Raw genomic sequence first — 23,376 nt, 5'->3', positions numbered from 1 at the left:
CCCAGAGCTAATTGGAGCCAGGAGTGAGCCAACCTTGACTCCAATCAGTGTGATGATATTGGATGTGTTGCGGACAGCTGTCCTGCCCTTAAAAAAACACACACCTGTTTTGGGTTTACTGGTTTCAAGAAGCACTGTCTGATGTGAACCATGCCTCGCAGAAAAGAGCTCTCAGAAGACCTACAATCAAGAATTGTTGACTTGCATGAAGCTGGAAAGGGTTACAAAAGTATCTCCAAAAGCCTTGATGTTCATGTGTCCACGGTAAGACAGACTGTCTACAAATGGAGAAAGTTTAGCACTGTTGCTACTCTCCCTAGGCGTGGTCGTCCTGTAAAAATGACTGCAAGAGCACAGCGCAGAATGCTGCATGAGGTAAAGAAGAATCCCAGAGTGTCAGCTAAAGACCTACAGAAATCTCTGGCACATGCTAACATTTTTGTTGACACATCTACAATAAGGAAAACATTAAACAAGAATGGAGTACATGGGAGGACACCACGGAGGAAGCCATTGCTGTCCAAAAAGAATATTGCAGCACGTTTGAAGTTTGCAAAAGAGCACCTGGATGTTCCACAGCACTACTGGCAAAATATACTGCGGACAGATGAAACCAAGATTGAGTTGTTTGGGAAGAACACACAACACTATGTGTGGAGAAAAAAAGGCACAGCACACCAACATCAAAACCTCATCCCCACTGTAAAACATGGCGGAGGGAGCATCATGGTTTGGGCTGCTTTGCTGCCTCAGGGCCTGGACGGATTGTTGTCATTGATGGGAAAATGAATTCCACAGTTTATCAAGACATTTTGCAGGAAAACGTATGACCATCTGTCCGCCAACTGAAGCTCCGCAGAGGATGGGTGATGCAACAGGACAATGACCCAAAGCATACAAGTAATTCAACAAAACAATAGCTGCAACAGCACAGAATACGCCTTCTGGAGTGGCCCAGTCAGAGTCCTGACCTCAACCCGATTGAAATGCTGTGGCATGACCTTAAGAGAGCGATTCACACCAGACATCCCAAGAATATTGCTACACTGAAACAGTTTTGTGAAGAGGAGTGGTCCAGAATTACTCCAGATCATTGTGCAGGTCTGATCTGCAACTACAGGAAACGTTTGGTTGAGGTTATTGCTGCCAAAGGAGGGTCAACCAGTTATTAAGTCCAAAGGTTCACATACTTTTTCCTCCCTGCACTGTGAATGTTTACATGTTATGTGCAATTAAACCATGGCAACATCTAATGTTTGTGTAGTATTATGTTCAGCAGACTGTGTTCTTCTATTGTTGTGACTTAGATGACGTTCAGAGCACATTTTATGCCCAATTCATGCAAAACTCCACGTAATCCCAAGGGGTTCACATACTTTTTCTTGCAACTGTAGGATGCATTTGTGAGCTGTCACACGTGTGCGTACACACACACAACATTGGGGTCTGTGGCAGACTCATGGCATGCCTGTGCATGTGCCAAATCGCAATTAAAGATGGCAGAGCTGTAAAAGAGGGATAAATGGAGAGCTTTTACTAACTTCATATGCAGATCAAAAGTCACCTTTTTCCTGCTATGAACAAGCCAGAGTAAAAAAAATAACAATATTACTACATTGTAACTCTCCCTGACACCACATACACCATTCTCCAAGTGGCAGTTTACGTAAGGCAGGCAAAATCTGCCCTTGTGTTACAGTCCTGGCTGTCAAAATGACATCTGGGATTTGCTGATAAATGCAGCCAGGGGAGGAGGAAGAACAAGATGGTTAACCACTTGCTCTCCAGAGGATTTACCCCCTTCCTGACCAGGCCATTTTTTTAAGCTACTGTGCTGCGTTACTTTAACTGACAATTGTGCGGTCATGCAATGCTGCACCCAAATGAAATGTACGTCTTTTTTTCCCTCACGAATAGGGCTTTCTTTCAGTGGTATTTGATCGCCTGTGCGCTTTTTATTTTTTGAGCTATAAAAAAAAGACCAAAAAAGAGAAACTATATTTTGCCTTTTTTGCTATTAAACATGTCCAAATAAAATTCGTCATAAATTTAGGCTAATGTTTATTGTGCTCCATGTCTTTGCTAAAAAAAAAAATCCCAATATGTGTAAATTAATTGGTTTACGTGAAAGTTATAGCGTTTACAAATGTTGGTATATATACTGTAATTTTTTTTTAAACAAGTAATGGTGGCGATCAGCGACTTATAGCTGGACTGCGGTGGGCATTCTGACACTGGGGGGAACTAACTTGGTGTCACTGACATCCCCAATGACACCAATACAGTGATCAGTGCTAATAAAAAGCAGTGACACTGTACTAATGGCACTGGGCAGGCAGGGTTAACATGTGGGGCGATCAAAGGGTTAACTGTGTGTTGTTGTTCTGTGTGTGTGTGTGTTTACTGACCGTTCTCTCCCTCCGTCGGTAATACTCTGCGATCACTGGGTAACCGGGACCCGGTAATTGACAACCAAGGCCACAAATAGAGGTGCAGGTAGGGTTCGCTTGTGCCCCCTACCTGACCATGCAAAATCACATATATATATACGTGAATTTGCGCACCCCTGCCGCCCTGTAGCAGAGTTACTGCTATAGGGTGGACGGAAAGCGGTTAAAGAGTGTCTCTAGCAAAATAGTTTTTTCCTTGATAGAACCTGAAATTGTTAGAACTCGATTAAGGTTTTTATCCCTGTTTATGCACCCACTGAAGAGATTTTCTCTCTATTTTTTTCCTGATCTCCGTTATCGCTAGGAGAGGAAGTAACTGGGAATCCAAAATGTTACAGTTGTCACTGAAACAGGACATGATACCTGTTAAAGTGACAACTGTCTAAAGAAGTTTCCTCTAACTTCAGACAGCTTTTTTCTCCCTTCCTGTTGTTCCTCCTTTCACAGGAAGTGAAATTTTGTTTCCAAATGTATAATCATTATCTCTGCAAGTTCCCATAACTCTATTATTTATTCCTTTTGTTTTAAGTATTGATGAGCTTGGGTTCAGCCAAACCCAGAAGACAACAGTCAGTGCTGGGCCAATGAGCTGTGGTGGGGGGATTCCATCCCTGCAGCTTCATGTACAGAAAGGAGTGGGGACAGGGGCGGACTGACAACTCATGGGCCCCCCAGGCAATAGGGGATCATGGGGCCCCTGTGTCCTTGCCCAAACTCAAAAAAGCCTATGAAAAAGGTACCAGGGGTATCTCATGGGGCCCCCTACTGACCCTGGGCCCCTCGGGCAGTGCCTGAGTTTCCAAATGGTCAGTCCGCCCCTGCGTGGGGATTATTATGACAAAATCAACCTAGTATGACCACCAAATTGTTTAACTTGCACTGAATTGGTTGGAGTGGAAAGTATCATTAAACCGACTGCACTAAAAACTTTTAACTACTTGCCCTTCAGAGGATTTCCCCCTCCCCCCCCCCCCTCCCTAAGAAGGCAATTTTTTGCGTTACGGTGCTGAGTTTTTATTTTAACTGACAATTGCACGGTCATGCAACGCTACACCCAAGTGAAATTTACGTCCTTTTTTCCCCACAAATAGAACTTTCTTTCAGTGGTATTTGATCGCCTGTGTGTTTTTTATTTTTTGCGCTGCAAAACAAAAAAAGACCAACAATTTTGAGAAAAAAAACAATATTTTTTACTTCTTGCTATTAAACATGTCCAGTAAAAAATTTTTTAAAAAATCAAATTGCGCAATAAATTTAGGCCAAAATGTATTCTGCTACATGTCTTTGCTAAAAAAAATCCCAATACGTGTACATTAATTGGTCTACAAGAAAGTTATAGCATACTGGGATTTTTTTTTTCTTACTAGTAATGACGGCAATCAGCGACTTATAGCGGGACTGCGGCTGGCATTCTGACACTGGGGGGGGCTGACTTGGTGCCACTGACATCCCCAGTGACACCAATACAGTGATAAGTGCTGATAAAAAGCACTGACACTGTACCAATGGCACTAGGCAGGAAGGGGTTAACATCTGGGGCGATCAAAGGGTTAACTGTGTGTGTGCGCTTCACTGTAAGCACACTGCTTTGCATGGCTCTAATATGCAAAGCCATGCATAGCAGTGTGTCGGAGCTGACAGGGGAGAGAACTGTATTGTTTACTTACAGTTCTCTCCCTCCGTCAGTAATGCTCCTCGATCACTAGGTGCCGGCGAGTTATCACCGGCCGGGACCCAGTGATTGACAGCCGTGGCTGCGGATAGCGCATCCCCTACCCAGAAATGCAAAATCACGTGTATGTAAACATGATTTTGTGCACCCCTGTTGCCCTGTAGCAGTATATCTGCTATAGGGCGGCGGGAAAGTGGTTAATAAATGCTGTTAATACTCAGTCACTATGGGGTTTATTTTTTGTATTCTGCAAAAAAAACCTGTCCCTGTCCCCACTGCAGTTGGGGATTTTAGAGAGCAGTGTGGGCAGCTAGTGCACATACTCAGTTTTCAGTGTGTTTCTACCCTGAGCATTTCTTCCCTATCACATCTGAGCAGCCCATGTGACTATACTGCAGAGTCAGAGTATACACAGTAGCAAATGACAGCCAACTTCATCCCTCTTCTTCCATGCCAACTAACCAGTTAAACACAATGAGGGTGGGATATTACATCTTGATTGATGGAGGCTTCACCTCTATCTTATTCTAAGACACAGACTGGAGGGACGTAACACAACCTGTGACTGTCAGAAATCCAACCACACAATGTTATTACCAAAAAATAATATAGATTAGATTTCAATTATACCGTATATTTGTATGACACTTTAAAACAGTTTATTGATATTATTTGTTTTTACTCTGTATCCCAAAGACTGAATTTTGTATTATTTTGAACATGTGACCAGCAGCAGAGGACTAGAAGCTCTCCTTGCCAGTGTTTTCTTATGGACAGGCTGGGAAAGAGCTGGGTCATATGACAGCTGTATATTGATTAGGAAAAAGGGTACTTAGATTTTTTTTGCTATTAAATTAATTACAGTGCCATCATCCACATACAGAAAGAGAAGGGATCATTTAAATTAAACAATTTAGTATCACTTTAGGAAGAGTAGAAATTTACAGGGGCAATAATAAGATTAGGTAGAAACTTGCAGTCAAACACAAGCTCATCCCTTATTTTATTCTATGAAGATCTCCGCTAAACTGTACTTAGGCTGCCATTGCTGAAAATGCTAGTTCCCTGGCTGTCTCTGGCCTCAATGCTTTTAGTCATTAAGCCAGGAACAAGCAAGCAGATTGTGAGCAGAGAAAATCAGAATTTAGAGTACTTTTCTGTTTTTGCAGGGCAATATCAAGGGCTTTAGAGTAACATAACAGGCAGGCCATAGGTATTTTCAAATGCAGAGCAATGGCAGCCAGTGTATTTTCTCAGTCAAAGCTTCCATCTGCAAGCAAAACAGGTCAAGATGTTAATAGATTGTACGTGATTTCAACAACTCCCTATTGTAAACCAATATCCTGCTTTCCAATTAGAATTGTGCACTTGATTACAGGTAAAATCAAATTTGATATATTAAAATGACATTAGCATGAATTAATAATAAGAGATAAAGTGATTAAGAAAAATCGCTTAATCTTTCAGCTGGGCCAGGTCACCCATCAAATAGACAGCGGTGAAATGTGGTAATTAAAACTATGACCTCTGTGATTAACTTCTATGAATCATACTAAATCTGATTATTTTATTTACTGACCTTCACTAGTTTGTCTCACAGATTACATGAACATGTGGATGATTCTGCCAGGGCCCAGCTCCAGCTTTAACACAAATGTAGTCATTTAAATGGATATTTCAGGGTTTGGTAGTTGCTGGCAAGTTAACACACATGACGGCTTCTTATATCTTTTGGGGATTGGTGAAATCGGGGCCAGATTTCCATCACTGAGGCCCATAGGAGGCAAACAGCCCTTGGTGGCCATAGGTGATCTCTGCTTGGATTGTCTTATTTACGCAGAATGTTTTTTTGCTTCTGTAGTCCTGATCTGACTTGTATTGTGAAAATAAACAAATAAAGATATTGTATATGAGAAGAATGTTGCCTGTTGGGAATGCAATGGTTAAAGTGTAACTTTCCCTTTTCAGGAAAAATAAAAAGATAAATGAAGTCCAAACATCCTGGCCACCCCCCACGTGGAAGAAATATATATTTTAAAAATATTCTTTCCTAATATATTGACATAGATTTGAAATACTACAAATTTGGCCATATTCAATATATTTCAAAATATATTTCAATACACACACACACACACACACATATATATATATATATATATAATACTGCATGTTGAAATGCATTTTTTATATATTGCAAAATATATGAAAAATATTTTTAAAAATATATATTTTTTAAATATAGTCAGATTTTTTTTACATATTAAAAAAAGTCATTTTAACACATATTACATATATTTGTAAATGCATTCCACAAATGTAGATTAAATGTATTTTAAAGACATACAGTATATTTGAAAATGTAATTTTAAAAATGTTTCATATATTTTGTAATAAAAACTCATTTCAACATATAGTGCAGTGGTTCTCAACCTGTGGGTCGCGACCCCTTTGGGGGGCAATCAACCCTTTCACAGGGGTCGCCTAAGACCATCGGAAAACACATATTTCCAATGTGTAAAGAGCAGCTACTGTGTAGAAAGCAGCCTCTGTGTTGAAAGCAGCTACTGTGTTGAAAGCAGCAGTATTGGAGAAAAAACGACACTTCATGAATTATAATTAATGGGTAAATAATTTTATGGTTGGGGGTCACCACAACATGAGGAACTGTATTAAAGGGTCGCGGCATTAGGAAGGTTGAGAACCACTGATATAGTGTGTGTGTGTTTGTGTGTATATATATATATATATATTGAATACGGACAAAATTGTAATATTTCAAATATATGTATTTTTCTTCCATGTGGGCCAATCCGGACCCTGTGGCCATGATGCCCCATGCTACAGATGTAACAGTCTGTTGACTGCACTACAGTCCTGGAGTAAGTATCCATCGTAATGTCAGCAATGGCAAGAGCTCATTGCATCCGGTGACCATTCTGACCAATGAGAAGCTCTTCTTTCTTCTAAGACACCTTATCATAAGAAGAATCCTCGGATGTGCTTGTCATTGGTTTGTATGGTTAATTGTGGTTAACTGGCTGCCCTAGCAACGAGTGCTTGCCATTGCATGCATTATGATGGATTTCAATCCGGGGCTGTGTATTGTGGTGTGCAGTGTGTGAACCACTACTGATTTGGACTGCAATCACCTTCCACTCTCCATCTCATTGGGCAGGGGATGTACTAGACAAGAATAGCGGAGAAGAATGATAACATTGGGATCTAAGTTCAATGCACAGGCAGTTAAAAGAAGGCTGGATTTCACACAATCTCACCCTGTATTTTCTATACTTGTTGCAGAAAATGTACTTGGCTCGAAAAAAAGTGATTGCAGCCACCCCATCTAAGGACTGATAAGCTACCATGTATTACATTTTAATTATTGGAATAAGGTATACTTTAGTTCTCAGTCATGTGTTCCTCATGTTTTTCCCTTTGTATTTTTAATGCATCTCTAACTAAGGCTTCTACTTTATTTGTTTATAAAGTCATTATGCTTTATGCTAGAACCATCATTTTCACATACTGGCTATATGTTCAGTTCAGTGACAGAGGTTGGGGGTTGCAGTAAGGTTCTCTGGGCAAGCTGTACCTTTTTTTTTCTCTCTTTCAACTGTTGTAGGGTATGTAAACCCTTTTCATAAAGTTGATTATCTGTCTTGACAAGTTTGTCATGAGGTTGAAATTGATTTTTTTAAAGCCAGCAAACCTAAACCTGGCCATAGAAATTGGAAAAGGGCCAGATGTGCACATGTGATCCAATGGTCCAACAAGGTCTTTCTGCCAATTTCTCTTTTACTTGATGCCAGACTAGGATTTTCTAAGGCAATCATTCTCAACCAGGGCTCCACTCTTCCACAAGGTTTAGGAGGGTGTCTATGGGAATGTTTGACCATTCTTCCAAGGCGCTTTTGTGAGGTCAGGCACTGATGTCAGATGAGAAGGCCTGGCTTTGCAGTCTCTGCTCTAATTCATCCCTAAGGTGTTCTATCGGGTTGAGGTCAGGACTGCAGACCAGTCAAGTTCCTCCATCCCAAACTCGCTCAACCATTTCTTTATGGACCTTGCTTTGTGCACTGGTGTGCAGTCATGTTGGAACAGGAAGGGGCCATCCCCAAACTGTTCCCACAAAGTCGGGAGCATGAAATGGTCCAAAATGTCTTGGTACGCTGACGCCTTAAGAGTTCCCTTCACTGGAACGAAGGGTCAAAGCCCAACCCCGGAAAAACAACCCCAAACCATAATCCCCCTCCACCAAACTTTACACTTGGCACAATGCAATCAGGCAAGTACCTTTCTCCTGGCCACTGCCAAACCCAGACACGTCCATAATATTACCAGACAGAGAAGCGTGATTTGTCACTCCAGAGAGCACGTCTCCACTGCTCTAGAGTCCAGTGGCGGCGTGCTTTACACCACTGTATCCAACGCTTTGCACTGCACTTGGTGATGTAAGGCTTGGATGCAGCTGCTCGGCCATGGAAACCCATTCCATGAAGCTCTCTACACACTCTTATTGGGCTAATCTGAAGGCCCATGAAGTTTGGAGGTCTTTAGATATTGTCTCTGCAGACAGTTGGCGACTTCTGTGCACCATGCGCTGACCCCGCTCTGTCATTTTACGTGGCCTATCACTTCATGGCTGAGTTGCTGTTCCCAGTTACTTCCACTTTGTTATAATACCACTAACAGGTGACCATGGAATATTTAATAGCAAGGACATTTCACAGATGGACATATTGCACATGTGGCAACCTATCACAGTACTACGCTTGAATTCACTGAGCTCCTGAGAGCGACACATTCTTTCACAAATGTTTGTAGAAGCAGTCTGTAAGCCTCGGTGCTTGATTTTATACACCTGTGGCCATGGAGGTGATTGGGACACCTGAACCAATGATTTGGAGGGGTGTGCCAATACATTTGTTAATATAGTGTAGCTCCCAATAGCCACATAGGATATACATTCAGTTTGTGTAAATCAAATGCCTTTGCAAACCCAGATATTGCCTTGTAAAAGCAGCAGTGACAACATCACTGTGCATTGCTTGTGCAGCGACCAGAGCTGTAGGAGGGACCAAGTAGGCTCCACCCACTACAGACTGCCTGTAGAAAACAAGAGGAGGGGGCAGAGACAAGTCCAGTCACCCTGCACAAGTAGAGAGAGCAGTGGTGACTGCTCTGTATTACAGGAAGCACCTGCGCAGAGGTAAAGTTTCACACTGGATCACAGCACAGATCTGTAAGAAATTAATTTGCCAGGAGCCCTATTTAGACACTACCTACCTATGTATCCAAGCTGTCTTAGCTCAGGAAACTACCCAACAGTACTTTTCTGTGATTTCAGCACACTCTTTCTGGGAACTGGCTTCAGGAAATAATACCAGTAGCTGTCATACCTCTTTATAAACCACCAAAATGCACATTAAAGCCGAACTAGTTAAAAATATGCCAGCAGGTAATAGAAGAGAATATAATGGACATATATATGTATATAGCAGTGAATGGGACATTTACCAAACATTCAACTGAACTAGTCCCTGTAATTTAAAACAAGCGCATCAGGAAGATTCGCCTGCAGTATATGTTTGGTGATTATCACATTGTCTGCTTTAAAAATATTCCTCCATATGTTTTTTCTGTCAAAAAACTGTTTTACCTTTATCTACTTCCAAATTTTAGTTTATTTGTACAGGCGCTGGGACAATGTAACTTGAGTAGGAGTCAGGTGTTGGGACGATGTAGCCTAAATAGGAATCAGGTGTTGGGACAATGTAGCCTAAATAGGAATCAGGTGTTGGGACAATGTAGCTTAAATAGGAATCAGGTGCTGGGACAGTGTAGCTTAAATAGGAATCAGGTGCTGGGACAATGTAGCCTAAATAGGAATCAGGTGCTGGGACAATGTAGCTTAAATAGGAATCGGGTGCTGGGACAATGTAGCCTAAATAGGAATCAGGTGCTGGGACAATGTAGCTTAAATAGGAATCGGGTGCTGGGACAATGTAGCCTAAATAGGAATCAGGTGCTGGGACAATGTAGCTTAAATAGGAATCAGGTGCTGGGACAATGTAACTTGAGCAGGAGTCGGATGCTGGGACAATGTAACTTGAGTAGGAGTCAGGTGCTAAGACAATGTAACTTGAGTAGGAGTCAGGTGCTAAGACAATGTAACTTGAGTAGGAGTCAGGTGCTAAGACAATGTAACTTGAGTGGGAGTCAGGTGCTGGGCCAATGTAACTTGAGTAGAAGCCATGTGCTGGGGCAGTGTAGCTTGAGTAGGAGTCAGGTGCTGAGACAATGTAACCTGAGTTGGAATCAGGTTTGGGGCACAATGTAACTTGAGTAGAAATCAGTTTCTGGGACAATGTAACTTGAGTGGGAGTCAGGTGCTGGGTTAATGTAACTTGAGTAGAAGCCATGTGCTGGGGCAGTGTAGCTTGAGTAGGAGTCAGGTGCTGAGACAATGTAACCTGAGTTGGAGTCAGGTTTGGGGCACAATGTAACTGGAGTAGAAATCAGTTTCTGGGACAATGTAACTTGAGTAGGAGTCAGGTGCTGGGGCAATGTAACTTGATTTGAAGTCAGGTGCTCAAGTGAGATAACTTGAGTAAGAGTCAGGTGCTGGAATATTGTAACTTGAGTAGGAGTCAGGTGCTAAGACAATGTAACTTGAGTAGGAGTCAGGTGCTAAGACAATGTAACTTGAGTGGGAGTCAGGTGCTGAGACAATGTAACCTGAGTTGGAATCAGGTTTGGGGCACAATGTAACTTGAGTAGAAATCAGTTTCTGGGATAATGTAACTTGAGTAGGAGTCAGGTGCTGGGGCAGTGTACCTTGCGTATGAGTCAGGTGCTGGGACAAACTTTGATTTAGAAGAAAAAACTCAAAATTATAAATGTTGCGCATTCCTGTGATCATGTAATCCATGCACCAAAACTCATCAAATAAAAAATATCCTCGTTTTCAACAAAATCTTCCTTAAAACAGAAACTACATATCATATAGTGTCCACAGTCTATAAATTGTGTATATCTTTCTTCATGAAATGTGCCACGATATTCTCTTCTGTGATAAATGTGCACAACCTCCTATAACTCTCCAAAAAAATTTTGGCTGCTGTGATCTGACTGCCTTTTAGAGGATGACAACATTCATTCGCCGTGGTTCTACTTGGGATTATTTGCTAAAACTAGAGAGCGTAAAATCTAGTGCAGTTGTGCATAGAAGTCAATCAGCTTCCAGGTTTTATTGGCAAAGCTTAACTGAACAAGCTGAAGTTAGAAGCTGATTGGTTACCATGCACAGCTGCACCTGATTCTGAGTGCTCCAGTTTTAGTAAATCTCCCCCATATTGTCTAGGAATATAGCTATCCTCTATTGCTCACTTCTGAGTTAGACTAGGGACTATGGACTATGGGATGTGTGCATAGAGCAGTGTATATGCAAGCAAATGGTACTTCTTTTTAACAAACAAATGGAAGCAGGGATGTGCAATTCATATCGTCCGACGCCTGGGACATGCAGTTCCAGGCAGGTAGTTTTTTTTCTGCCTTTAGCCGTGCTGCAGGCAAACAGCAGGGCCTACCTGCCCGGTGTAAGCATTCCACACAGCCCACAGTGCCAGCCCCCTGCCCGCTAATTGTCCAAGGCTCTGCTTGCCCATCTGCGGGCCCAGGACTGGTTCAGTGGGTGCCTGGAGGATGTGGTATAGGGGAGGGAGGAGAGCAGACACATCCGCTCCCCTCCCCTTCTTTTCCTGACCCAGAAGTGATGTAACGTCACTTCCAGGTCCCTGTTTGACAGATTCCCGGTCATTGAGGCTGGGAAAGAATGTAATGTGGTGCGATGTGCACTACATTACATTCAGGGAAGATATGCAGGGTCTTTTAGACCCTGGATGTGTCACAAAAGAACCTGTCACCAAACAGTCATCAAATAGGGGACTTTTTGTCCCCTATGTGAGTTAAAAAAAAAAAAAAAAAAGTTAAGTAAAATTTTTTTTTTTTTAAATGGAAGTTACACCCAAGTATGTAAACCCCCCCCCACAATTTTTCAAGGCCTCCCGCCCCCACATATGTACAGACACAAACGTAAAAGCACATACTCGGGCGCTGACACATGAAACCGTAGATTGCGATACACATGTCACATATTATCGAGCATACCAGAATAAGAGCAATAATTCTAGCACCAGACCTCCTCCATACACTATACTGATGACCTATAAGTGGCTTTAAAAATGTCGCCTATAGAAAATATAGGGTACTAAAGTTTGTTGCCATTTCATGAGCGCACGCAAATTTAAGGTTTGACATGTTGGATATCTATTTACTCGATGCAACCTTGTCTTTTATATTTTACAAACAAATTGGATAATTTATTGCTTTTTGTGTCCTAAAATTAACTTAAGTGTATTTTTTACTGAAATTTTGCATTTCCTAGATCTTTGTGATAATATTGTGTGACATAAAAAAATTATCGCTATTTTATTCTCTAGGGTCTCAGAAAATATAATGTTGAGGGTTTTGTGTTATCTTCAGGCCTTAAATTATTTTTTTAAACATGTGCAAAAAATGCAAAAACAGCTCTGGCAGGGAAATGGATAAAGGATAAGCCAGACACTCCCCTTTCCTGACGAGCACCCAATCAGTGCTCATTACACTGCAAGGTCTTTCTCCTCCCTGCTAGTCCTCGGGTGCAGTGCTGGAGACAGGCAGGGAGGGGAGGAGGAGATAAACAGCGCAATGTTAAAAATATTAAACTTTTAAGTCGCCATAAATCCCCTTTTGTTTTTAAAAGCCCCAGACATTACTTACAGCAGATTTAAATACGGTTTTGGTTACAAAAAAAAAAAATGTTATCAGGACAAGTAGATTGTCATGAGGGACAAGTAGATTCGGACACCGATTTAGTCCCTGGACAAGTAGTTTTTTAAAAATTTCCACACCCCTGTGGAAGTGAGAGGAAAATGGAATGGTTCAGGAGCTCATAGAGGATATTACAAGAAGGAAGAAAAACACAGTAAAAAAAAATTGTGAAAAATAAATTACAGGGCCAGCATGTAGTGGATGTGTAAAGATTATACAACATACTGTATTTTGGAGAATAAGGATATTGTTTAGTGCAGGGGTGGGCAAACTTTTTGACTTGAGGGCCGCAATGGGTTCATATATTGGACCCGGGGGCCGGACCAAGTGTAGATGAATGATGTGTATGTGTCATCCATAGTAAGTATAGTAATATTCCCCCATAGTAAGCATAGTAATTAATCCCCCATATAGTAATTCATCCCCCATAGTAATTAATCCCCCATAGTAATTCATCCCCCATAGTAATTCATCCCCCATATAGTAATTCATCCCCCATATAGTAATTCATCCCCCATATAGTAATTCATCCCCCATAGTAATTCATCCCCCATATAGTAATTCATCCCCCCGATAGTAATTCATCCCCCATAGTAATTCTTTCCCCCTATAGTAATTCATCCCCCATAGTAATTCATCCCCCATATAGTAATTCATCCCCCATAGTAATTAATCCCCCATATAGTAATTCATCCCCCATAGTAATTCATCCCCCATATAGTAATTCATCCCCCCTATAGTAATTCATCCCCCCTATAGTAATTCATTCCCCATATTAATTCATCCCCCATATAGTAATTCATCCCCCCTATAGTAATTCATCCCCCCTATAGTAATTCATCCCCCATATAGTAATTCATCCCCCATATAGTAATTCATCCCCCCTATAGTAATTCATTCCCCATATTAATTCATCCCCCATAGTAATTCATCCCCCCTATAGTAATTCATTCCCCATATTAATTCATCCCCATATTAAGTCCCCAAGTCCCCCCTGTGTCAATTCACTTACCTTTGCTCCGCGCGTTCCTCTCGCTGTGTTCCCGCGCCGTTCCGGTGTAGCATGAAAATCTGTCTCCTATGAGGATCTGTACCCCTCGACGTATCTGCGCATGTGCCAGTTTCAGGCATTAGCAGCCGATCGGCGATCTCCGGCACATGCGCAGATACGTCGAGGGGGACAGATCCTCATAGGAGACAGATTTTCATGCTACACCGGTCTTCAGGGCGGACTGTGAGAGGAGCCTAGCGGGAGCCTAGCTCTGCGGGCCGGATTAAAAGGTCCGCCGGGCCGTATACGGCCCGCGGGCCGTAGTTTGCCCATTGCTGGTTTAGTGTCACTAAAGAGGATGCAGCCAACCTATTTGGTGCTTCAGTATTTATATCCAGACTTTGCTCTAATACAGGGGTCTCCAAACTTTCTAAACAAAGGGCCAGCTTACTGTCCTTCAGACTTTAGGGGGCCGGAGTGGCCAGTGGGATTAGAAAATGTCCCAGCGAAAGTAGGAGTAAAAAAAAATTACATAGTGCTTGTAGTAAGTGGAAGGAGTAACAGTGTCCAATCAATGGTATTAGTTGGAGCAATAGTACCTCATCACTGGTATTAGTGGGATGAATTATGCCCCATCAGTGGTGTCAGTGGGAGGAATAGTGCACCATCATTGGTATCAGTGGAGGAATAGTACCCCATCATTGGTATCAGTGGAGGAATAGTACCCCATCATTGTTATCATTGGGAGGAATGGTGCCCCATCATTGGTATCAGTGGGAGGAATGGTGCCCCATCCTTGGTACCAGTGGGAGGAATAGTGCCCCATCATTGGTATCAGTGGGAGGAATGGTGCCCCATCATTGGTTTCAGTGGAAGGAATGGTGCCCCATCATTGGTGTCCGTGGGAGGAATAGTGCCCCATCATTGGTGGCAGTGTAAGGAAAAATGCCCCATTGTTGGTGGCAGTGTAAGGAAAAATGCCCCATTGTTGGTGGCAGTGAGAGGAATGGTTCACTACTGTTGGTGCCAGTGTAAGCAATATTGCTCCCTTGCTGGTGTCAGTAGAAGGAATAATACCCCGAGGGCTGGACAGAGGCAAGCAAAGGGCAGTAGTTTGGAGACCACTACTCTAATACACAAATGCAACCCTCTTCTTTTTAGTTGTTCTTGAGATATGATATTTCCTGCTTGTAACGTAGGTGAGCTATGCTAAACACACCAAAGCTGTTTATTCACCCTCCGCTCACATACAGGAGGCTTGATCTAAAAACAAATACTAAAATGTTTTTCATGTCATCAGTTTGGTTCAACCCTGTTTTAGAAGTATAAGTTTGAATGATCATACAAGAAGCAGAGAGGGAGGACACAGTACACTGCCAGTGACTCAGTGGGGTACTTTCTGCCTGCAGTGGATTAAAGAGGAAGAGGATTAAAGTGTATCTAAACCCAGGAATAGAAATACAATATATTGGAAGCTGCCAGTTCTTAGATGAGGTGTTTTTTGTCCTTCATTTGTCACTTGGTGATCTTGTCAGTAACACATCTTCTCTCCTGGGGTGACAACGCTTACCTATGGAGGAGCAGCATTGTCACCCTGGGACATAACGCGGTTTGGGTATTTCCTCTTCTCCATATTGTAGGGAGATGTGTTCTGTAATAACAGAAGTGAACTGGGCAGGACTTAAACAAGGGCTTGAAAAACAGAGTGTGCACTTACTGGAAAGATATAACAACACATTTTTTAGTGGTATATTTAAACGCTTTCCGCCACCTTATAGCAGATATACTTCTACAGGACGGCAGGGGTTTGCAAAATCGTGCATATATACAGTATATATATATGTATATGTGATTTTTGCATTCCCATGTAGGGGGTGCGCGTGCCCTACCTGTGCCGCCAGTGCTGTCAATCACTGGGTCCAAGCCGGTGATTACCCGCCAGTGCCTGGTGATTACCGAGCATCTCCGATGGGAAGGAGGACTGTTTTATTTACTAACAATCCTCTTCCCTGTCATCTTGGGCACGCGGCTCTGGATGGCTGTGCTCAGCACAGCCATCCAAAGCGATGTGATTACGGTAAAGCACACTGACACCGCCCAATAGTAAAACACTACCTGCACACAGTTAACCCTTTGATCACCCCGCATGTTAACCTCTTCCTGCCCAGTGCCATTACTACAGTGTCAATGCTTTTTTTTTTAGCACTGATCACTGTATTGGTGTCAATGGGGATGTCAGTGACACCAAGTCAGTGTTAAAATGCCGCCGCAGTCCTGCTATAAGACGCTGATCGCCGCCACTACTAGTAAAAAAAAAAAAAAAAGAAAAAAATTCAGTATATATACCGCCATTTGTAGACGCTATAACTTTCTCGTAAACCAATTAATTTACACGTATTGGGATTTTTTTTATTACAAAGGACATGTAGCAGAATACATTTTGGCCTAGATTTATAACGAAATTAGATTTAATTTTTTTTTTTACTGGACATGTTTAATACAAAAAAAGTCAAAAAAAATTTTCTCAAAATTTGTCTTTTTTTTGTTTAAAATGTAAAAAATAAAAAATGCAGAGGCAATCAAATACCACCGAAAGAAAGCTCCATTTGTGGGAAATAAAGGACATCAATTGAGCACGCAATTGTCAGTTAAAGTAACGCAGTGCCGTATCACAAAAAATGGCCTGGTCAGGAAGGGGGGTAAATCCTCTGGATGGCAACTGGTTAAAAGAGCAAAATATTGCAAATACAAGAGCTTCATTGTTTTCGTTTACATATACTTTAACATAATCTAGAACTACTTTCTAGTTTTAGTGCAGCTGCATGGCTTGCTGGATAGAGTTTTTAAATAAATTTGTAATGACGCAGCATGTACGCTGCCATTGCTGGCCTCTGTCTGAAAGTGCAGGCTGACTGGCTGTCATGCTCATCCAATGACTCCAATGCTTCCTGGGTCACTGAAAACCAAGAACAAGGATGAGGGGTAGCAGTTCTGACTTCCAGTTGACTTTCTAATCTGCACACTTGTTCTGGGTCAGTTATCCCAAAAGTAAATCAGCAAAGGCACCCGCACATTTCTCTCAGCTGCCATAGCTGAATTTGCCTTCCCTAGCTGATATGCTGATCCAATGGCTTCCATAAGTTCTAGTTCACTAAACTATACCAAGTATTCAGATCAAGAGTTCTGAATGCCTGTTCCAGGCCTGTATCTTAGAATTGTGAACCCAGAGAGAGCCAGACAACTGGCAACCCCTGTATATGTCTCAGTGCAGCAGGCCTATTGAAGGACAATGTCTCTTTTAGTAACGTTTCCCTTTATATCTTCCCCAGCCCCCCTCCAGAAATAGCCACATACTGATATACGTTCGTTCAGGCTTCCTCCAAAGATCTCTACTTTGTGGCCCTGTCCAGCTCTGCACAGTCTTCATATGAGGAAAGTCCTGACCGGGTCTAGGTACTACTGCACATGGCCATGTGTAAGTACTACTGCATATGGCCATTTTTAGGTACTACTGCACACGGCCATGTCTAGGTATTACTGCGCATGGCCATGTCTCGGTACTACCGCGCATGGCCATGTCTCGGTACTACCGCGCATGGCCATGTCTCGGTACTACCGCGCATGGCCATGTCTCGGTACTACCGCGCATGGCCATGTCTCGGTACTACCGCGCATGGCCATGTCTCGGTACTACCGCGCATGGCCATGTCTCGGTACTACCGCGCATGGCCATGTCTCGGTACTACCGCGCATGGCCATGTCTCGGTACTACCGCGCATGGCCATGTCTCGGTACTACCGCGCATGGCCATGTCTGGGTACTACCGCGCATGGCCATGTCTGGGTACTACCGCTCATGGCCATGTCTGGGTACTACCGCTCATGGCCATGTCTGGGTACTACCGCGCATGGCCATGTCTGGGTACTACCGCGCATGGCCATGTCTCGGTACTACCGCGCATGGCCATGTCTCGGTACTACCGCGCATGGCCATGTCTCGGTACTACCGCGCATGGCCATGTCTCGGTACTACCGCGCATGGCCATGTCTCGGTACTACCGCGCATGGCCATGTCTCGGTACTACCGCGCATGGCCATGTCTCGGTACTACCGCGCATGGCCATGTCTCGGTACTACCGCGCATGGCCATGTCTCGGTACTACCGCGCATGGCCATGTCTGGGTACTACCGCGCATGGCCATGTCTGGGTACTACCGCGCATGGCCATGTCTGGGTACTACCGCGCATGGCCATGTCTGGGTACTACCGCGCATGGCCATGTCTGGGTACTACCGCGCATGGCCATGTCTGGGTACTACCGCACATGACCATGTCTAGGTACTACTGCACATGCCGCATGTATTAGATGTATGCATAGAAGCCGCAGCCATTTAGAGGAGTACAACCCCCAGGAATAACCATTCATGGGATGAGCAAGGTGCAAGTGCAGGGAGCGGCTGGTCTCTGTGCAAAAGTCATGTGATGTCAAGTAATGCCACACAGTAAAGATTTTGAGAATGTAAGTGTTCAGGTAGGTGACCTTTTCATGGGGGAGAGTCTTCAAGTAGAATTGCGGGATAACTAATCTTAAAAAAATGTTCCCTCCTCTTTCCTAACTCCTATGCCTGCTAGCTTATGTAAGATAGATGTATATATTTACTAAGGTTGGGCTGATATCCGTATCGGTGTTGGTGGTCGTACTCCTGCAAATCGTCCCAATACAATACCTTTGCAGTGCGATTTGAGCCCATACATTCGGACAGAATGCTGTGTGATTCCTGTCCGAATCACATGCGATTTCCTGCATAGCTCCTGTGTTAAAGTCACTATGACAAGCCTGTGTTAAGTCTGAGTTAATACAGGAGCAGTGCAGGAAACCTCCCTGCATGAAGGGTTTCACCAGCCTCGGGTCCCGTTCCCACTGTGGACATCAATACACCGGTCCCGCTGTACCAGATTGCCAATCCCCGCTATCAGATAATGAAAAGCCGCTTTACAGGTCTGGGGATTTACAAATCCCCATTGCTTTCTCTCCTCTCCTTCCAGTACTGATAGCATGCGATTTGGAGAGGAATCGCCCAACTTTCCTGTTCAAATTCCATGCAATTCTGTGCAGTGCGATTTGTGCCTATTAACTTTGTATGGGCTCAAATTGAACCGCGAAGGTATTGGTACTTGGTATTGGCAAGTACATGATTGAAAGTATCGGTTTTTGTACTTTCTGGTAAAAAAAACTGTATCAGTGCATTCCTAATACCTACATACTTTCAGCCTTCACTGGTCTGGTCATATGATCTCCACTGTCAGCCAGCAGCGGCTGCAAAGGAGAGAGCACCAACAATGACTGGAGCAGTGACATCACCCATAGGCTTTATTGGCTCATCCATTGTTGGCGCACCCTCCTCTCCTGTGAAGCTGCCGCTGGCTGAGAGCGGGGGAGCTGATCACATGACCAGACTGGAGCAGCATGCAAATAGGCATCAATATGCATCTTTCTAACACAGGTTAGTAAGCATAGGCATTAGGTCAAGGGAACGAGTATTTGTAAAGTGGAGTTCCACCCAAAAGGAAAGTTCCGCTTTAATGCTTTGTCCCCCGCTCCCCATTAAGGATTGGCACCTTTGGGGAGCGGGTACCCGAATTTTGTGGGTACCCACTCCCACTTCCGCTGTGATCGCCTAGGCAATTGGAAGCGGAAGTTGTCCTCCCCTCCTCCCTCCCTGTTGTCTTCTGGGACATGTGACAGGTCCCAGAAGACTACAGGGCCATTCACAAAGCGGAGTGCTTCTCAGGCATGCGCAGTGGGCACCCGGGAGTGAAGCCGCAAGCTGTCACAGCTGGGTGCCCACACTAAAGATGCCAGCGCCAGGGAGAGAAGACAGCCAGTGAAACCAGCGGTGGTGAGGACACAGCTGGATCGTGGAACAGGTAAGTGACTGTATTTTAAAAGTCAGCAGCTACAGTTTTGTAGCTGCTGACTTTTTTTTTTTTTTTTCTGCTTTAAGATTAGTTAGGGTATCTCTTAGATTGTAAGCTCCAAGGATCAGGGCCCTCCTAACCCTCTTGTACTGAACTGTATTGTTGCTATATTATCTCCTGTTATATTGTAAAGCGCTGAGCAAACTTTTGACGCTATATAAATCCTGTATAATAATAATAATCCCAGGATTCTACTTTACTAAAAGTGTAGTTGTCCTTTAAGTGTATTACATACAGATAACCACAAGAGGGAGCATTTATAAACATATATATGAAATATAATAATTAAAATATGGAACAGAAAGCAAATGAAAATGTTACATCACCAATAACTTCTGAGCTGTTACTGATAGAACTCAGAATGTGCACTTGCACAGAACAGCAGCAGAGTTTCCCTTTAAATCTGTTTGCTCTTAGAAGAGAATGAATCTGCATCTGTATGGTATTCCTTTTTAGGTGTCATTGCAATTGGTGAAACAGACTAAGCTGAAGCTTTTGAGCCCATTCAGCTGATGTGACAATACTGAGTACATTCAGAATCAGCATTTCACTGTGGCAGAACGGCTGTAGCATAATGCAGCAGTCGGGGAAAACACCATACCGTTGTGTCTCCCACAATAATTAAAATGCATCTGCAATGCTGTGCAAAGCATAGAGAGGCAGCAGGGGGGGACTGGGGTAAAAAAAAAAAAAAAAGGGAAAAAACAAAACACCATACAGCCGGTCATATCACAGGCAAGCCAACGTAAAGCTCTTGTATTTCAAGGGCTGCAGATTTGAACCCAATTTGCAGCTAATTCGGATGCAATGAAAGGCATCTAGAGGGCAAGTGGAAACTAAGGAAGGAGCGTTACTAGTCGCCTAACAGCCATAAATAAAATATGGAATATTAAGTACCTGTATGTTTGCTGGCATGCAGATGTACAGAGTCTCCTTGGGTGCTCTCAGATCGTTGCCCGCCACACGATCCGTCTGTCCTCGCCTGGATTCCTGTTGAGAGCAGAATAATTGAAGGGGGGATTAGCCTGCACTTTTTTTTTCCGCTCACAAGTCCTGTTGCAGTCATCTGTCACTTGCAGCATCTATGACAGGGAGAAGCGTGCAGGGGGTACGTAGGGGATCCCGTTAGAGGGTCTTGTCACCTTCCCCTCTGCGTGGTATCGGGTGTTCCTGGCTTGTCCTGGTCAATGCATCTTATAATGTCACTGTCACTTCTGTAACTGAGACACTCCACCCTGTGCTGCTGCTAGCACAGGAAACTTTGCAAGAGCAAGCGACTGATCGCAGACCTATCTTGTGCTGACAGACCTCTCCACTCCCCCTAGGGAGGGACCCTTTGCGGTATGGATTACTCACCCATCAGCCAACCAAGGGTGCTGTGATAGGAGCCGGCGCTATCACGGACAGTGATGAAGGAGGCAGTGCAAGATCAAGTTTTGTGACAGTCAACCTCCCTGAGGGTGACACTTGTCCTTGCCTTCAAGGCAGTCCCAGGCTGCTGCTTGTATGCTCTGTCTCCTCTCTATGCTGCTGCTGCATCCCATGTGCTGCTGACCTCCCTCTCCCCCCTTCTCATTCTCTGTACAGCTGCAGGTCCTGCCTGCATACGAAGCTGTCTTACACACGACATTTCCTCCGCTGTGCTGGGGGCGTCCTGGGTAGTGTAGTTTTACATGGCTGACGGCAGTTCTGCACTAAAGAAATGCAAAATATTTTTACTGCATTTATTGACATACGCCTGCAGATCGAATTTACACCTGAAAAACCCTTGAACAGTAAACGAAAAACCCCACAACAGTAAAATCAGTCTGTATATGCAGTAAAGCGTTCTTGTTATACTCACAATGGAACCTAAGGGGTTATTCCTCTGCATTGTGTATAAAGGCTGTTTGATCCTGTCTTCTCTGTTCCTCCCCTTGTTCAAGCAACCACCTGTTACCTGATAAGACAGGCTGAACCGTAGACATTTTGCACATGCTCAGTTTGGTGTGTATTGCTAGATTGCTAGTGTGTATTGCTTTTTTTTTTTTTTCTTGGGAGAGTGCATGTGATCAGCGCAGGGCCAATCAGCACTGGTCAGACAGAGGTCAGGGGTTTTGCATCCTCCTAGAGCAGAAAGAAAACTCCTCCTACAAACTTTAGCTAGTGCTTCCGAGGTCCCCCTCTTATCTCCTGATAAGACATATTGTGTGAAGACACTCTGCACATGCTCAGTTTGGTGTGAATTGCTAGAGAGCTTTTTTTTTTTTTTTAATAGGAGAGTGCATATAATCAGCACAGGGCCAATCAGCACTGTCTAGACAGAGGTCAGGGGTTCTCCATCCTCCTAGAGCAGAATGAAAACCCCCTCCTACAAGCTTTAACCAGTGCTCTGCTGGACACTGATAGAAGTCACAAGACTGCTCTAACTGCTGATCAGAAAAGGTATTTAGCAGTTTATATTTACTAAAATAATTGCATTTCCATGTTGTGTGTACTGTGGGAGACCAGATATAGTGAATGGAGGGTCCGGGGTTTAGTAACAAGGTCTCAGGAAACCATTGCTAAAAATAATTCCACCTACAGCTCACAGTACATTAGCACAGTGTCTCTTAACCTTTTATCTCAAGGCACCCCAGTCTAAGACTTCACACCACTGCATGTGGTTGTGGATATCCTGCTCCCCCGCAGTTAAAACATGCTTCTTTATGCAGACGCATGGGGCTGCCATTCATTCTTCATGACACCTCCATTCATCTAAAAATGAAGCGCATTTGCAGATGTGAGAACTTCTGGGAAATTGCATGGTGAAAAAGCACTATGCAATTTCCCAGCCACTGTGGTTTGTAAATGGTGCAGAAACCTTTTTCCTGCAGGAAACGCAGGCACGGCAAATTAATGAGCTTTGGGGGGATCCCCAAAGCACCCCCCCATTTTGAGGGCATGTAGCCTGATTTGTCCCCCCCCCCCCTTTTTCCTGACTTGCCAGGCTTCATGCTTGGATAAGGGTCTGGTGTGGATTTTGGGGGGAAACCACACACCATTTTTTTTTATTAAATGTTGGCGTGTGGGTTCCCCTCAAAATCCATACCAGACCCGAAGGGCTTAGTATGAATGGGGGGGACCCCAGGCGGTTTTTTCTTAATTTCTTCATTGCTGGGCAATTCTTTTTACATTCAGCTGTCAGTGGGGGAATCCCACTGACAGCTGAAACATGAAATAATGTTTTCACTACTAAAATACTGCGTGACTTAATATTGCGTTTTTTTGTTTTTTTTTTTAGTAGCTGTGTGGTATCTTAACACATACTCAGATGTGGTAAGATTCCACTTACTGAATTGTCCTCTCTGTTTGAAGTTGGTCAGGTTTGAATATTCAACCGTGAACCAAACAGGGGTGTGTACAGTCCATAGCTAGTTATGTGTAATAAAA

At 43.5% G+C, this 23,376-nt stretch overlaps 1 protein-coding gene across 2 annotated transcripts in view; it reads right to left on the bottom strand.

The window, feature by feature from the left end:
- The window catches only part of FAM78A (family with sequence similarity 78 member A), a 56,366-nt gene extending 34,828 nt beyond the window's left edge, over positions 1 to 21,538 (bottom strand). Inside the window, exons 1-2 of one of the 2 annotated variants that reach the window (XM_089669027.1) lie at positions 21,322 to 21,538; positions 20,863 to 20,955 (exon numbers count right to left, since the gene is read on the bottom strand). The gene's annotated coding sequence lies outside the window, so the exon portion shown is untranslated. Of the gene's footprint in view, positions 1 to 20,862; positions 21,280 to 21,321 lie in introns of those variants that run through there. The other variant, XM_089669026.1, reaches the window with a different exon arrangement.
- Positions 21,539 to 23,376: the final 1,838 nt, after the last annotated feature.

Source organism: Staurois parvus, unplaced genomic scaffold, assembly GCF_062004578.1.
Source record: "Staurois parvus isolate SC_StPar_1 unplaced genomic scaffold, SC_StPar_1.0 ptg000068l, whole genome shotgun sequence".
Lineage (NCBI taxonomy): Eukaryota > Metazoa > Chordata > Amphibia > Anura > Ranidae > Staurois > Staurois parvus.
This window is presented reverse-complemented; position numbering and strand designations above follow the sequence as displayed.